At 39.5% G+C, this 18,014-nt stretch overlaps 1 protein-coding gene across 1 annotated transcript in view; it reads left to right on the forward strand.

Annotated features, from left to right (window-relative positions):
* The first annotated feature begins 1,295 nt into the window (after positions 1-1,295).
* bcl9 (BCL9 transcription coactivator) overlaps positions 1,296-18,014 on the forward strand; it is an 85,328-nt gene continuing 68,609 nt past the window's right edge. The window contains exon 1 of the mRNA XM_052545559.1: positions 1,296-1,596. The gene's annotated coding sequence lies outside the window, so the exon portion shown is untranslated. The remainder of the gene's footprint in view (positions 1,597-18,014) is intronic.

Genomic DNA, 18,014 nt, shown 5'->3' on the forward strand with positions numbered 1-18,014 from the left:
TTATAGAGGGCCAGTAAAAAAAAAGAAGCAAAATAATCAATTCAGCCAATGGTGTGAGTTTGAGGCGGGGCTATCTTTTTATTGGCCAATGGCAGATGGGGGAGTATTTGTGGAAACCTGTTTAAAAACAGTCATTATTTTCCCATTTACTGATAATTCTAGAAGGACAGAAATGTGTCAATTACAGTTGTTCCAGTCAGCTTTTTTAATAAGCTTTTCCAACAAGTTGCATGACAAAGCACTTCACTGTAAAAAGTGATTTTTCTAAGTTATGAATAAAGGTTACTATAGTATGAAGAAGGTACAAATGTTCAAAATGTCAATGTTTAATTTTACATGTCACTTCTTTGTAATCAATTGTGAAATTTACAATACATTTTTCAGGAGGTTTGATTCATTTTAGTCAGAGCACTTTCAAAAGACTCAGTTGAGCATTTCTCTTCTTTTTTTCCCTAGGGAAATGCATGGTTAATTAACTAAAAATTGCTGTTTAGAACTACTGTTTCCAGTAAACCTTTTTAAAATTAATCCATTGTTTTTAATTAATCAAATTTATTTATTTGGTGTTTAGTCAATGTGTATTATTATCAATTAACTAGGCTGATTAAAATGTTTAATTAAAATGTTTTCGCACCACACCTCCAGTTTTTGGAAATGACACAGAACAGTTATAGTATGAAATTTAAGAAATCTTCTTATAGCATTATATGAAAAACAAATAAATAAAAACACTTAATTGAATGCATTAATAGCCTAACCCTTACAGCCCTAGCGTTAATAATTTGTCTGATGCTGTCAACTTAACTGATATGTACTGCTCTCACGTAGTATCCTTCTTTATATCACTCCATTTTTTTTCTCTAAGTAGGATGTTGTGTAGCTTATTTGCCAAAAACTAAACTTGTCACTGGTTAAATTACATTAAAGCTCTCCAATTCACTTTAAAAGTAGCTTCCCCAAAGCTGATGCTCACACTTGGAGATGGTAAGATAGAGATACAAATTGTTGAATGATGTTGTCGGGCTCAACAGCGACTCGTAAGTGAGGGCTTGAGTCTCAACGAGAGAACGAGTTGTTAACACACTCGTGTGTGTGTGTGTATGTGTACAGTGAAGGGGGATGGCTGCCTTGTTTGTAGCTTGTCAGCAATTGCCTGAGACAAGCTTCCCCTGCATGTGTGAAAGCTGCTTGGCTTGAATGCCTGGACCGTACCAAGTGCCGTCAAAAGCGAAGGGGGGAACGGAGGCGAGAAAAAACGATCAGACTGGAGACAATAGGCCCCTGAAGTGTTCCCCCCAAGTTGCTTTGATGTTGTCCTAGTGTCTAGATGCTGAAGGGGACCAGGGACTGCAGGGAAGAGCAGCCCTTTGTGTGGATGTGTGTGCACTTTTTGGGCCAGCACGGTACAAAAGGGAGGGGTACAAAAGCCTGGAGAGAAATAAGAGAAGAAACAAATGATGAAAACCCAAATGATCCTGAATGTGTTGTTGTATGGCCGCTGTGTGTGAGAGGGCACACAGAAAGGGAGAAAAGCGAGAGAAATAGGAGGAGACGCTCGTACACTGGGGCTGATAGAGTGACAGAGAAAGAGAGGGGGTGAGTACACTGTATCTTTTTCTTCAGCACCAGATCACTCTCTCTTTTTACCTTTTCTTACTTTATCTTATTCTTTCGTTCGAGGGGATGGGTCTGTGAAAAATGAGTAGTCCCAGAGTTGGAGCCGAAGTTGGGGCTGCAAATGGCGTGCTGGTATTATTGTGGTTATTCCTGGCTAGGTGAGCATGGGTAAAGACGTTCACTACTATTGCGCTCCGTTATTCTTAGTCCTTGAAAAGATATAGGGTTGAATGGAAAGGGCAGGGAGTGATGGGGGAGTGGATGGTTTGGAATGTGTCATTGGATAGTCTGGATGAGTTGCCCTCCATACCAGTGTAAACCTCTTCTGCTCTCCTTTCCTCTCCTCTCATTATTGTCTGGTTATTCAGGAGCGGGTTCATCTGTGTGTGTGATAGCTGCACAGCAACAAGAGCTTTTCTCTGTCTGTATGACAGGATTGAATGTGAATTATGTCAGGTGAATTGTGCAATGTTTGGAGTCGTGTGTGTGTGTGTGTGTGTGTGTGTGTTTGGGGGGCGGTTCTATTCTGCCTGGGGGGTTCTCAGTCTGTGCCCTCCATGGTGGTAACAGACTGCTTCTACACTACCAGCTGTTCCGAAAAGCTGCAGTGATTTTCTGTTTCTTTCTGTCTGTCTCTCATGCTAAAGGTTATCCAATCGTCTCTGGTGTCACTCAAACAAGCAATTTCTATTGCTGTTTGATGTGTATAAACCAGCTGCTGAGGTGGAAAAGACAAAACTATTTCTGTATTTATATGGAGTGATGAGCGCTGATGTTCCCATGATGATCTTGCATTTCATTCATAATGGTCTATGGTTTACTACTGTAACTCAGGTTTCCCTAGCTGTAATTCCAATTTCAGAGGACATTCTGGTCAATGTTTGATATTAAGTATAATTTTTGGTGACATTTAGGCAAGTAATTGATGTCAATATTTTTACAGAAATATGCGGACCATGTATTATAAAAATCTTGCTTTAAAAATTTGATTCTAAATTCTAATTGGATGAGCCATGTAAAAGTCTGATAAATGCACAGTTGTGGTTGAGCATTCTGTATTAAGTTGATAATTTGCTTGGTAACCATAAACAGTTAGATTACAGAACAGTTAGAACTATATATAAATATTAAAAAAAAAAGTTTTGTAGTTGCCACTATTTTATAAAACATTCATTTCTGCAGTTATCTACCTTGATTCCTAATCTAGTTCTCTATTAAATCTGGCATTGTAGATTATAAATATTGTTGGCTCTTTGTTTAATTGCTTGAAATAATAATGCCTTTTAAATGCATAAATGTAAACGTAAAAACGAGGCCACGTTACAGTGTTTTATCATGTTTTTTCAGTGACTTTTACCATGAAAAGCCCACTGCTCTTGTTATATAGTATATGCTATGTATAGCTGTAGTTGAGGACCACTAGAATTATGCTAAATCCTTTCCATGGCTTCAATGGGCCTTGTATCTATAAATAGCTACAGTTTATCTATAAATGATTTAATACTGAATAGTTCATGATCAAATATTTACAGCAATACAGTTTAATAGATTTTTATGATGTTTGAGATGGAACATAGGAACATGAAAATTGTGTTTTATTTGATGTGAACATAATATGTCCCCTGTGTTTAATAGCAATTACACGCAAACTGAGAGTCAAGTGGAATAAAAATTTAAGTGGTTTTGTAAAAGCTCATTAATGATGTTTTAAAGCATCACACATGTCAATAAGGGAATGGAAATGTATCCTGCCGTTTTGATGTAGAAGCTCCCTGATCTGCCAATTTTTTGTTTGTATGTTTGTTTTATGCTTGGCAGCAAGAGGTCATGACAGAGGTTATGAGAAAGGTAAAGAGCAACAGGGTCAGTTGTCTCCTTCATGATTTGAAACAGAGGTGAACAAGATTTTGTCTTTATTGGCCCTATTCCTATTAAACAAACCATAATCTTAACCATTATATGCCTAAAACCAAGGCCACCAAATGCCATCTTACATTCAAAGTCTGACATGGAATATTCCAACCATAAAGTGGATGGAAACAAGGCAGTGAGGGAAAGAAGTCTATTCAGTATGACATCTGCTTGTTTAATCAGGTCTAGCTAGTCTCCCTGCCTGGCCAAGCTGGTGTTTATCTGGTTTAGCTGATCAACCACCAGGTCTACAGCCTTACCAAATTTAAAGGGATAGTTCATCCAAAAATGTAAATTTGATGTTTATCTGCTTACCCCCAGGGCATCCAAGGTGTAGGTGACATTTTTTTTCTTCAGTAGAACAAAAACAAAGATTTTTAACACAAACTGTTGCAGTCTGTCAGTCATATAATGGAAGTGGATAGTAGTCAAAAAAACATACACAAACAAAACCAAATGAAACCCTGGGGCTTATGACGATACTTTGATGTGTAAAGACACAAAACGATCAGTCTGTGCAAGAAACTGAACAGTATTGTTTTTTGTTTTTTTTTTTGCCTCTGATTCACGCAATGTCTGAACTGTTCGAACTGTTCTGAGCACGTCCTGAGCACATTCTCAACAGCCGGTGCATGATGCGTTATCTTCTTCTTCTTCCTTTACAGTGGATCGCAGACTTGTAAGTGCATTACCGCCACCTATCTCTCAAATGAACCATTGACACTCTGTCTACAATCTCAATTAGGTGTGTCAGTCGTCCACCTGAGAGATAGGTTGCCGGAATGCACTTAAAAGTCTGCGATCCGCTGTAAAGCAAGAAGAAGATGAAGATGCCTCACGTGCAGGCTGTTGAGAATGTGCTCAGGACAGTTCAAACAGTTTGGACATTGCGTGAATCAGAGGTAAAAAATTATATAAATACTGTTCAGTTTCTTGCACAGACTGATCGTTTTGTGTCTTTACACATCAATGTATTGTCACTAGCTGCCAGGTTTTTTTGACTCTCAAAGCCGTGATCCCCATCCACTTCCATTATATGACTGACAGACTGCAAAATGTAAGAAATGTTCAACTGAAGAAACAAAGTCACCTACATCTTGGCAAGCACCTGAAAACCCTATAAAACCAGCCTGATTAGGCTGGGAGACCAGCTTAGACCAGTAAACCAGCTTAGTTTCAGATTATCTGTATTTCTATGTGCCAATGAGGGAGGAAGATTGCAGGACTTAGACTGAGAAATGGAAGGAATAAGAGGACTTGGAGATCTGCTACCGAAGGAGGAGAAGAAGAAATGGAGGGAGGGGTTGGGATTTGATCAGTAGTATGGAGGGATGTGCCTCCAGAGAGAGAAGCAAAGGAAATAAATGGATTTATTTTTCACAGTTGCCAAATATCCAATGCATAAATTACGAGTGTGTTAAGGGGACGGCTAATAACTCACAGCAAACATAAAACACATTTAGTTAGATGACAGTTTAGTTAATTCTGGGATGTGTGTCTGCATGGTCATAATTGTTTCATTATTTCATTGGAGACGAGGCGCATCTCGGTCAGTAGGATTTTCATGTTGTAAAAAAAGGAGAAAGATTTCGAATCGCTCTTTTGTAAAGCATCCCTCTTTTGAGCGTGCTCGCCTTCCAGTGTATCCTCTGCTTTAATATCTTTTTGAATAGGTGGAAATGTGTGGACTAGTCTTGTGTGCCTAGCCGCTGAGATGATTGCAAATTCATTTAGAGGTGCCTATCACACAAAGATGCGGGGATGGAGGGAGAGATGGAGGGGGTGGGGTGCAGAGGGATGATGCCTTGGGTTTTTTAAAGCACATTTATATTCATGTCATGGAGGAGGAGAGCGAAGAGAACGAGAGAGGAGGCGGCTACCTTAACGTGACAGACGTTAGGAGGAGGCTAGCCAGATTAGCATGTCAGGCGCTAGCAGAATGCCAAATGTGTGGTTCAGGTCGAGTGTTGATGTCACAACCGTCCGTTCGCCGATCGGAGCAAATCTGCTCAGAACACCCTGTCACAACGATGTGAATAATTCAGTCGGAGCTGGGCACTGTCACCGACTAGCTGCTGCATTTGTACTTTTTTGGACCGAACTTAGTGATAATCATCAGTTATATAATAAAATATATATCACTGGGCCACTTCACCACAACTAGAAGTTGCCAAAATGCATTATGGGAGTGTGTGTGTTTATTATGGACATTGTGGGTGTTCAGAGCATTTGGGTATTTGTGCATGAGCTCAGTATGAGAGATGGCAATAGAGATGTCATTTATTGTGGTTTGGATGCTCTTGTCACAGCATTCCCATACTTCTAACGAGTATTCTGTCTGTCTGTCTGTCTCTCTCTCTCTCAGCTTCCCCCACAGCCTCCTGTAAATCACAGCTTTCGTTTCGCTCCACTAGTGACACAGGACATGCTCGCATACTCCAACGACCGATTACATCAGGCAACTCACACACACACACACACACACACGCACACGCACACGCACACGCACGCACACGCACACACACACACACACACACACACACACACACACACACACACACACACACACACACACACACACACACACACACACACACACACACACACACACACACACACACACACACACACACAGAGAAAACCAAACTACTGATTTAAGGAAGAGAAAGCATCAAGTCTCTCTTTCTCTGTCTGTCTGTCTCTTTAACTCTTTCCCCGCCAGCATTTTTGGATGGCCTCCAGTAAATTTTTCTGTATGGATATTTGAATATGCAATACAACAAAATAAAGATCAGAGCCTTTACTTTTTAATAAAATATGTTTTATTCTAGTTTAAAGCATTCTTTTTTTATCAACACTTGAATATAGTTCATAAAAAATTTATAGTTTTGATCAAAAAGAATGAGAAAATCACATTTTTATCAAAAACTACATCTGCATAATATTTAGTAAGATTATCAAAACATAAATCCAGTTAATCGCTTCCATTAACACCTCCAACGCTTGCACAGACATATACCACTTCCTGGATCAACATTTATGTAACATGAGCATGCATTTTTCATTTATTCTGTCTATTGCTGATGATCGCATTATTTTGAATATGCATCTTTTTACATGAGAGAGACAGCTCGTTTCTCCATCCAGTTCATGTGTGGTTTTGTTCGGGGGTTCTTTTACTCGTTCAGAAGATGTGTAATAGTGCCCCTGAGTGTATAACAATGAAAACATGAAAAGCCAAACTAGTCAATGGCGGGGAAAGAGTTAAAATGTTGTCACTCATTTTCTTCTCTAAGTTTCTGTTGCTGTCTGCTGGTATTTGCTATATTTGTCTGTCTTGCTCTCTTTCTACTTTTATTTTCCACCCTTGTCTGTCTCAATTTCTCCCTCTCTCTTTTTCTACTTTTTCGGGGTCTCTTCCCTTCTCTGCCTGTCTCACTTTCTTTTATCCTATTTTTCCTTTCGAGTTTGTCTCCCTTTCGTTTTCTCTCTGTCCCATTTTAGTTTTGCTTGCCTATTTTCCTCACTGTTAGTATCAATTTTCTTTTCCAACAGTCTCACTTTCATTTCCCCTCTATGTCTGTCTTTCTTTCTTTCACCCTCTCGATTTACTTTCCTTTCTGTCTCATGCTTGTTTCCTCCCTGTCTGTCTCATTCTTGTTTTCCTTCTCTTTCATCGTTATTCCTTTCCAGCTTTTCCTTTCTGCCTGTCTTACTCTCTTTTGCCCTCTCTTGTCCTCTCCTGTCTGTCTTGCTTTCATTTACTCCCTGTCAGTCTTATTGTTTTTCTCCCACTCTATTCCTACCCCTACTGTCTCGTTCTCATTTCGCCTACCTGTCTGTCTTACTTCCATTTATCTTATTCTTGCTTACCTTCCTTCCTATCAGTCTCAGTTTTGTTCTTCTTCTTCTCTGTCTGTCTCACTCTCACTTTCCCTCCTTGTCTGTCTCACTTTTTTCACCCTCTGTTTTCTTTTCCTGTCTGTCTCACTCATGTTACTTCCTAATGTCTATCTCATTCTTGAATACTTTCCTCTCTATCAGTCTCAATTTTTATTTTCAAACTCACTCTTGTTCTCCTTCTGTGCCTGTCTCACTTTTATCTTTTCCCATCTGCCTCCTCTCAGTTTGCCTCCCTGTCTCTCACCTTTTTTATTGTCTCTCTTCATCTCACTCTCATTTCCCGTCTCTCTCACTGTCTTCCTCAATCTTTCATCTCCTTCTCTACCTGTCTGTCTTATTCCGTTCCTCCCTGTGTATCCTCCTCTCTCTTTTCTTCCCCATCCCACACTTATTTTCTCTCTGTCAATTTCCCTCCCTCTTTACCTCCTTATTTCTCTCTCTTGCTACTGTCATTTGCTCTCTATTTGATTGTCTCATTCTCATTTTCCCTCCCTCTTTGTCTCACTCTTGTTTTCTCCCCCTGTCTATCTCCCACTCCCTCTCGCTTTCTCTTTCTTTTCCTGTCAGTCTCCCTCTTTAGCTCCTTGTCTTTCTCCCTCCCAGCCTGTCTCCCTCTCGTTCTCTCCCTCTCTCTTTTCCATCCCTGTCTCTCCAGCTCTGCCGCCCACACTGGGCTCATCATTGATGCGTTTAGCAGCACCGCTGAGCAAGAGACGCAGGCCATCGATTGGCTGCGTAATCGACATGGATTTTTGCCCAAAGTGGTGAAAAATATGCCATGGCTAAAGCCAAGCAATTTCTCCAGGCTTCTCCAGCCAGGAAGGAAAAAGTCCCCGGCAGCTCTATAACTGATATGGAGATCAATTTTCCTGCTTTGGACTGTACAGTCTTTCACTGACCAGCCCAGTCAACCATGCAGCTTGTGGCTTCTGTTGTGATGGAAGGCAGATGAAATGGTGGGAAGAGGATGAGGAGAGACAGAGGAAGAAGGGGGGTCACATACCCTAGTGACATTGTTGCGGATCCCTATATATGCTACTGTGTTTATTCTCCTGAGGTTTGGATGACAAGGGACCAGTTTTCATTAACTTATGCCAACCAATCGTCCTGTGTATGGCACATGCTGGCAAGACTCTTACTTTGTCCCTGGTGTTCATACCTCTCTCTTTTTCCTTCTCTTCCTTTCTCTTTCTCCTTAATAACTTCACCATCTGTCTCTGAGACTAGAGAAGTCATTCAGGGCCAGTTTCATGAGAAAAAGCCTTGTCCTGACTGTCCGTGTCTTCCCCATTAAGACCAGAGACCCTCCGCAACAAGCCAGACATGCTGTATTGGCTGCCATTTTGGCTCAAGTCATGGCCACTCCACCTGGAGCCATTTTGGCTCCGGTTACTGCAGCCAGACCAGAACATCCAAACATAAGCATTCAAATCCAAAGGTCCGGGGTATAACTACTGAGTGCATTGCACCGATTGGCAGAGGGCTCCCTCAAGGGCCAGTGACATCAGGTGATTGGAGGTGGAGAGCCATCTTGGCTCCCGTCTCAGCGGTTAAACCTGCAACCATTTTGGAACCAGTTTTGGAAACAACCAATGCTCACTTGTATTTCAATGTTGAACAGTACAAACCTAACGGATTCCCAGTGTGTGTGTTAACAGTAGACTAATTTCACAAAGAAAAGGCAGACTGAGGTTTCCTAGAAGGAAGAGAAGAGAAAAAAACTAGTTTAGGGATGGTGAGGGTGAGAAAATTTGAGAAAAAGTGAGATCACTTATCTTCTATGCAGATCACCTCCCTGGATCGTGTGTAAAAATTGTTGTTGCCATGGTGTCGCTGGTTGCACATTTCCGAGGACACTGTGTAATCATCAGCGATATGCCAACACCTCCACCTTCCCTTTCCCTTGCATCTCTTTTCCTCTTTCTCCCTCTTTTCTTCTCTAAATCTATATCATATCCCTCTTTACCTTCCTTCCTATATAAACAATACAAAATGAAAACTGACTCACTTTACCTTCTTTATCAGTTGCTGGTCTTCTTGGACATATTTCATCTATTAACTTTAAAATCACTTTATTTTAAAACTTTAAAATATTACTTAATCAAATTTTAAAAATTATATTAATCAATCATTATCAAAGCCTTTTTTCACAATCCAATCAAACCTCTTTAGATAAAACCAAATTCTGCTCTATTAATTTAATTTGAAAAAAAGTCATTAAGTTATAAAGTCTGACAAGTCTTATTATGATTATATAGTATTGTTCAAAAGTTTTGGGTTGGAAAGACTTTTAAATGTTTTTGAAAGACGCCTCTCATGCTGCATTTATTGACTAAACTGCATTCAGCACCGAAAATCAATTTTATGCCTTTTTGCCTTTGAATCTCTCACTTTTCCTTCTGTACGTTTATTATTCTCTTCCTCCTACTTTAGAAGGATCCTCATCATCTAAGAGAGACTCATCTTCTCAACAGATACTTGATAACAATCAACAGATTGCTTCAGTAGTATCAAACACCCATCAGTACGTAATACATTAGCGTAAAATGTGGAAGAGGGACTTGAATGATGAAAGGCTCCTCTCAAACAGAAGGTTTTGTGATATTGCAGTAGAACAAGTATCCTGTTATTGTCGTCACTGATTCAAGCAGGTTTTGGTCTTGAGTTGACATACTCAAGTTCTAACGTCAAGGGCTTTTCTAAGAGCTGATGCCATTAATGAAGGTTTGCACATTTAGCCAGATGACTTTCAAAACTGTAGTTATAGCATAATATTGTTTAGCATTTAGCAATTTTGATCAGATCTGTTATCTCAGTTATAGATGTTCATTGACTCTCCTACAATGCTTTTATATTACATTGGAAAAAGATATATGGCAAGATATTTTAACCCAAGGTTCCAGTATTACTGTCTGGCTGTATGAAGAGTATAAAGGTTTTATACAGTGTTGATACTTTTTAGGAGCATTCAAAGTTTGCTGGATTTGTGGAAGCCAGTGTTTAAAGTTTTGTTTTAGACACTTTTATCAAGTAAACTAGAGCAGAGTTATATATTTGACTGTGTGAAATTATGATGACTATTTTTCATGTACAGAAATTCTCTTCCTGTCTAAGTGGGTGGTTCTTGGTCAGAATATACTGCAAAGTGATGCAGACTTTTGCCAATATCCAGAAGTTTGGCTTTGTCTAACTATCGTGTCTGAGACCGGAAAGGCTTGCTAGGTTTCTGTGGATTTTAGTGTCTCAGTGTTGCATCAGTCTGAAACTACCTAAGAAGGCCTATTAAGAGTTTAATATTCTTCTCTGTAGACCTAAAAGAGCCAATATTACACTGTATCGGTGAGTCATTATACATTTACAAAGGATCTCAGCTAGTTCGCAGCTTCGTGTATTCGAGTTTAGTGTGATTCAGGGATTTACTGAGCTTCCCAGAACAGACGTTATGAATGAAAAACTGTCAGTTGCACTTTTTAAAATTGTTTTATGTCAAAGTGGCTAAAACCTGAAAGCTTTAAGTGCGATTGCTGGTGTGATGTTGTTCAGTGAAGCCAAAAAACTGATAGATGTGTTTTGAGAGGTCATAATGATAGTCAACAGATACCTGCACATAGTTTACTAAAAAGAATCAAATTAACACATAACTTGGCAACTAACTGCCACGCTGTAAAGAGGAATAAACACAGTGTTTGGTGAACATTGGGTTCATTTATGTCGTTTCGGTTCATCCTGTGCGTTTTTTTTGTTTTTTTTGCTTAAAGCGCCATTTTTACTTGCCGTGCTCAGCCTCCATGCTTCTCCGGCGGTGACAGAAATCCAATTTCAACACGCCTCTAGGAAAGAATCCTTCCGGCTGACGAGAGCAATTGGAAGAGCTGGATCGGTGGTCTCCATTTCCCCTCGTCGTCATCTTCCTCCTCCTACTTCTTCTGTGTACCTCTGTTTCAGGGTTCATGCTGTTTCAGAAAAGTAGTTGCTGAACTTTTGTTAGGCTGCTTGCGAGAGAACTATATTTTGTATGGTTGAATTTACTTGTTCTTTTGCAAGTCATTCAGTTCACATTAAATTCAGACCATGTACTGGATTCAGTGTGAATGGTTTTGCAAGCAAGTGATTTAAGGAATTTCCATGATACATTTTCTCATTGATTCCGACCAAAACAATTGGTAACGGAATCAGACAATATAACCAGTGTAATTTAATTATTACCCATATGCTATTATAGTGTTTATTAACATTTTGTCTTTTTTTTTATATATATTTTCAAGTTTTTTTGTACATTTTAATTACTTAATTTTTTAAAAATGTTAAATTCTGCTTCATTTTCTGTACATTTTTTGTTTTAGAAATTTTATTATATATACTTATTTCAGGTAAGTGCCAAGGCAACACTTTTTCATCTAGTATTTCATTTTGTTTGTCTCTACTTTATTTAAAGTACTTTAGTTAAAGTATTTAAAGTACAAAACGAACACAATCACATATTGAATGTTTGACATGCATTTTTTTTTTGGATCAATGAGACTCCACAGAGGGCGGGGCTAATCTCAACCACATAGAAACCAAATTGTTGACAAAATTGTGGTTGTTTTGGACAAAATCTCAGTTATCAATCAAATAAATCAAATGTTTAAAACTTTATTGTGTCTTGCCAGCACACTGAGTTAAACCAAAAGAACTGAATTCACACCACTATTAATGTGAACTCAAATTAAGAGAAGAAAGGCCTTTTCGGCAATGTTGCCACAGCACCATGTGTGTGTCTCGCAGAAGGTCCCAAATCAGCACACACACACACTCAAACCCTCTGATTAGTCACAGCAGCAGGGAACTGCCAGCCGTAGTATTATTTATTTAGCTATTTCCATAATTTCGCTGCTCTGCTAGGGGAGTCTTCCACTTCCTCTGGTATTTGAGAGCGCATCACTGTTCCTCTCCTCTCCTCAGTGCACAAAGAAATGCCGCACATTCGATACGCTTTGGATCTTAGAAATTTGATTCTGAGAGAGCGAAAGACGGGGGAGGGGCAGATAGGTGGAGTAAACGAAAAAGAGTAAAAAAGATAAAAATGTAAATTTTCATCTTTAGGTCTGTCGATTTTGGTTTCGTGTGTGGTGGGGGTCGAGGATGGGGTGAGACCTTGCAGAAGAGATGCTGTCTCTCTCTCTCTCTATCTCTCTGTGTGTGTGTATGTGTGTGTGTGTCTCTCCCTTTGCGGTGCTCTGATGACAGAGGTGACTCATCAGGGGGCACACTGCTCACATCTACAGACAGAGAGAAAGAAGAAAGAAGGGACGGGGAGGGGAGAGAGAGAGAAATATGGGGATGATATAGAGAGAAGGCGAGAGAGTGATGAATTTAGAGCAGTTTTGCTTGACTGCTAGCGTTTATTGGGCGATGGAAGCTTCGGGAAAGATGCTAATGACACTCCTCCTGTGAATGAGATACACCGTGTGTGTGTGTGCATGTGTGTGTTCAAGTCTCGGTCGTGATTGCAACCCAACCCCCTTGATTTTAAATACTTTGTTCCTGTAAACACACTTCTGATCAGGGAGCTGCTCAGTAGTATATAGAAAGAATATTAGAAATCTGCACCTCACAAATACAGTGCATTCATTTACTTTATATGGATTTAGATATATGTATTCAAGGTATACACTGTAGCAGTTCATGGATTCTTGGACTCAAACCCTTGACCTTGGTGTTTTTATAAGACCATGCTCTACTGTTTTAGCTACAGAAACACAACAGTTGGTTCAGTGAGATGCCTACATATTAAGGGATAGGTATGTTTCCAAAAAATAAAATAATAAACTGCAACAAGCTTTGGAAAAAATGACATCCAAGATAGAGAAAAATATCAGTCAAAAAAAAAAAAAAACATTCCCCAGTATTTTTATGCTTATTCAATATTAATGTATGGTCACATAAGAGAAACCCTGTGCACAAAATTGTCAATAATGTAGCGATGCATGAAGCCTTGCTCACACAGAACAGAAGTCACCTTCAAACCAAACAGTCAACGTCGCCGATTAACATGACCAACTTGAAAACGAGCAAAATCTGCATGGGGATCCTTTTCACCCTCGTGTGAAGCTGACAATCTCACAGGTTCCTGTAGAAATTACTGGAATTTGCCACAATAAACTCAATTTGTAAACTCAAGTTGATTCCCGTGCATTTTATGTAAGGAATTCTATATGCATGATATAGTGTGATTTATATTTTGATGCCTTTGTTGGCAGTAGACATGCAATGCAGCTCACTAGATTTTGGACCGGAGCCTGTATATGCCCATCTTTACAGGAATAGTTCAGCCAAAAATGACATTTCTGTTATCATTTACTCACCCTCATATTTTGAACACAAAAGAAGATCTAGATCTTTTCTGTACTGGAATGCTTTGGTGACAAGTCAACGTAAAAGCAGTTCATGTGACTTCTGCATTATATTTCAAGTGCTAGATTTACTAAAGTCCAATTAGCGTGAGACCTCAATACAATGAAAGCGTAGATGGGAGTGGAAAGTTCTGCAGGTGCGCAAATTAAAGAGCACATGCATCCAGCTCATTTCCATAATGACCAGCCTACCAAGAGCAATGCAAATTAGCTACTTATTTGCAACAAATTAGCAAAATGGGTTAAGACATGCTTTTTTTGGGGGCTGTTAAATAATGGCGCGAATACCAGTAAATTGACTACCGCAAATCACACAGCGTGATTTAAATATTCTCCTACCGAAAATGTTGTTTGAAATGGAACTTTCTACAAATACAGATAAAATATGGTGAGAAGACTCGAGGCTACATTTCTGGTGCTTTTCTCCTACAATCTAAAAAATAAAGCATTGATGGTTCCATGTAGGGCAGTGATCACCATAGACATTGATTGATATTTGCAAATAGCTCAAAATGATTACTTACCAAATAGAATTAGAACTATTAGAATTAGAATTTTCATCACTGATGCGATTTCATCAAGTGTTAAAACATCAGAAAGGTGAGTAAAGGTCTTTTTCTGTGAACTGTTTGTCCGTCAGCTCTCCGTGACAGTATTTCATCAGAATGACATCATAACGCACGCACACAGTTGTTAGGTCTGATTCGTGCTGATCGTCTGTCTTCTAGCGAGCTCGTTCCAAATGTGATTCCAGAGCAAAAACCGATCCACGTCCAGCCATCGTCTTGATGAATATTCAGGCGGACAGTCAGGGAGAATGGGCTTCTGAAACACTTCTCAATGCAGCGTTTGCAGACAAATACCTTTAGGACTTGTCTCCCATGGCAACAGTGGTATTATCTCTGGTGTGTGTGTGTATTTGTGTGAAAAACGACTAGCTCGGTTATTCTACTCCAGCAGTGAGAAGACCAGGTCTTTAGAACTGCCATTCACCGGGGTCTTGTTTTTCAACTCAACTATACCTGCAACACCAGCTGGCCTTCACTGAGAAAAAACTAGAGTGTGTATGTGGGTGGGTGTTTCTTGGTTATGCCAAGCTGGACACTGCATTTCCTGCGCAAGCATCAGATGGCACGCGTGTGAGCAGTATACGTTAACCACCGTTTGGAAACGTCTCTATTTTGTCCGTGATTTACAAACATACCTTGCAGATTTATATTTAGCAGCTGTGTTTAGTGTGAATACTCTCTGGCAGATTCACTATGAAACGCTGTCACAGTCATAAGCGTGTGTGTGCTGTGATGCATGGCAGCAGCGCTTATGCTCAGTCTAGCACGTCACACCAGCATCTGTGCAGCTGTACTGGTGACTGCTCCTCTGAGGAAGCACAGACAACACATACACAGTATCATTCTGATATGGACGCAGCTTATCTACCACTTATTGGACAGCAAATGTTAAGGTGTGGCATGGGCGTTTTAACTGTGTAGCAGTCAGTACAACAGTAGAACAAAGAAAATATTGCGAAATATGAGATAAAAAAATCATTTTTCTAAAGTAGCGCCAAACTGAGGCACTCGCAGATACATTTTCAGAGGGAGGTGTGACTTTTGCCTCCCTTGAGCTTTGCTGTGGAATAGTTCACTCAAAAGCAAAAATTCTGTCAAATTGAGTCACCCTTATGTCATTTCAAACCTGTATGAGCTTCTCTCTCCTGCAGAGCACAATATAATATATTTTGAAAATGTCATTATAATCAAATTCAGTTGGGCCTAGAGTGTTTTTATTTATTTATTTTTATTTAAGGGACAAAAAATCTTCTTTTTGTGTTCAACAAATGAAAGTAAATCACATATGCTTGGAACAATAGCTATGTTTTCATCCAAAGTTACGTATTAAACTTGTACAAGATTGGAATATTGCATAAAAAACATTTGCGAATAAAGCGCCATTTCCATCCAGTGAGTTGAAGAGGACAAAATCGTCACTTCCTGATTAACTTTTGCTTAATATCATGAAGAACAATTTTATTTGCTGCAGTAGAGGGCAACACTGTATATAAACAAGTTTCTATGCAATAAATTAAGAGCATTAGAGCGTGCAGAAAAAAATGTGGTCATGTTATCTTATTTTCAGAGCCTGATGTTTGGAAACACAGTTCTGGGAGTTAATTACAACGAAGAGCTTTGCTCAAGCATTTTAGAATGACAAAACCACCACATCATACTGTGCCGTTGCAAAGCCACATGCCTTTTTTAATGCGCATTAAAGAATTTTTTCGGTAAATGTGTTTCCATCATAATTCATGCATGGTTTTCTTACCAGTAAGAAATGTATCCAACTTAGTTAAGTGCAGAAATGTTTTATGCACATTTTTTATTTTATTTATGTGCATCTATGCGTTTCCATCCAGCGTTGTTTTTTTATGCGCTATCCAAAAATGTGCATAAAAATAGGTGGTTAGCTATGGAAACATAGCTAATGTCTTAAACTGTGTGTTCAATTATACATTTCACATGCATAGGAGAATATTTTAAGTATTAAATTTGTGTCGCACATCACCTCTGTCTTCAGAGCAAGCACACAACTCTGAGGCCAGCTGTAGTCTGATTAACATAAATACTGGATGAAGCAGAGCTACAAGTGCAATATCTAGCTCTGTTAATCTGACTCTAGAAAAACTGGACAGGTATGATTCCAGATGGAATTTATATATCATTTTAAAAACATGGATTATTGCTTTAGTCCGAGTGAAATCAAACTTTTAATGTGCATGTAAGCACTCTTTTTGAGGCCTTAACACATGGCGTGAACATGAGGGGTGTAATGGTGAAATACGTTTCAGAAGTCAACCACACGCCACTGGGATGTGTCTATGTTTAATTTAGAGGGACATAAATAATCATAATTGCACAGGAATAGTCTTCACGTCCTCTAAAGACAAACAGCTTCAGGGTTTCAGCGACAGAGAGAGAGAGAGATAAAAGGTCATTGAATGGCATTTCAGCACAGGGCTCAGCTAGCACCAGCACCTTAAGGCTCTGTTTTATCTGATGGAGATTAGTGGTGTGTGTGTGTGTGTGTGTGGCGTCCTTTTCCTTCAATCAGCATTTGTGAAAATGCTGAGAAGAAATTGTGTAATTGTGTGTGAGAGAGAGACAGATTGATAAAGAGAAATAGAGATTCAGAATGTGGAAGTGTGTGCTTTGTGTTGATTTTATTTTGGAGGAGATGAGGTGAATGTAATTCATATCATTTTATATCAAAAATGTAAAATATTTTGCCATCATTGTTCTATTGTTTTCTACTTTTATACATGGTATACATACATACATACATACATACATATATATATTTCTTTTTTTTTTGTACAGTGTATAAAAATCTTCAGAATCATTGTTGAATGGAGCTCTAATTTCAGCTGAAAAAATGATCAGATTAGCCAAATGTTTGGTGAATGAACACATAAGGGGGTGGAGGATACGCAAAGCCTTACGGATGACACAAAGTCTGTGGAAATCTGCAGTGCTTTCGCAGAGTTCTGCGGGTGCAGGTTTGTGTAGACCTGTCCTTAACTACATTTAGTTGATAATGAGACTCAGGGTGTAAATAAAGACCTCATGCCTAGTGTAGTTCACTCTTCTCTGCTTTCTTTACATGTACACACACACACACACACACACACACACACACACACACACACACACGCACGCACGCACGCACGCACACACACACTTTCCTTTCATTAGTCTCTCTGTCCTAGCATGCATGTTTGTACAGATGCATGTGAATGTACACGCACACATGCACACGCTCTGTCATCAGATCCAACACACACACACACACACACACACACACACACAGACACACACTTTTCTGTGTTCCTTCCACCCGCACACCACACACACATACACACGATTCTGAAGGCCCCCAAACACACACACCTTGGCTTGGATAAATAAAGGAAGACAAAGCATTTTTTGAGAGCAGCTCAGTGCAGTATGGCAGTGCAATCAATACCGCTTCCACAGTAGCTAAAAAGCCCTCAGTTGTCTCCGTCTGTATTGGAGAATCAGCAGCCGTCATCAAAGACCGCCGCTTGTTCGTTCCCTCTCTCTCCAGCATTCCCCTCTCTTGATTTCTTTTGCTCCCTCACTCTCACAAGAAAACGGAAAAGTAAATAATTTC

Source organism: Carassius gibelio, chromosome B1 (genome assembly GCF_023724105.1).
Source record: "Carassius gibelio isolate Cgi1373 ecotype wild population from Czech Republic chromosome B1, carGib1.2-hapl.c, whole genome shotgun sequence".
In the NCBI taxonomy this organism is placed as follows: Eukaryota; Metazoa; Chordata; class Actinopteri; order Cypriniformes; family Cyprinidae; genus Carassius; species Carassius gibelio.